Here is a 282-nt window from a genome sequence, read left to right on the forward strand (position 1 = left end):
AACAGAAAAAGGCTGACTCTTAACAGCTGAGGCCTTGGTTGGAGTGCATGAGGAAGACCTACCCTTCTCAGCTTGCTCAGACATTTTTTGAGTCAGTCTGTCCACAGCCGAGACATAGGCCCACATGGACGAAGTGAGATTCTCTTTGTATTCTCAGAGTTGTCTGGTCAGTTCATCTATAGTTGATGCCTCCGTGTCTGTCCAGCTCATCATCGCAGAAGTGTATGACGGTGCATTTTACACAAACTTTCGACACATGAACTGCATGCACTGGATTTCATC

The sequence above is a fragment of the Haliaeetus leucocephalus genome, unplaced genomic scaffold, assembly GCF_000737465.1.
Source record: "Haliaeetus leucocephalus isolate CR32 unplaced genomic scaffold, Haliaeetus_leucocephalus-4.0 Scaffold751, whole genome shotgun sequence".
NCBI lineage: Eukaryota > Metazoa > Chordata > Aves > Accipitriformes > Accipitridae > Haliaeetus > Haliaeetus leucocephalus.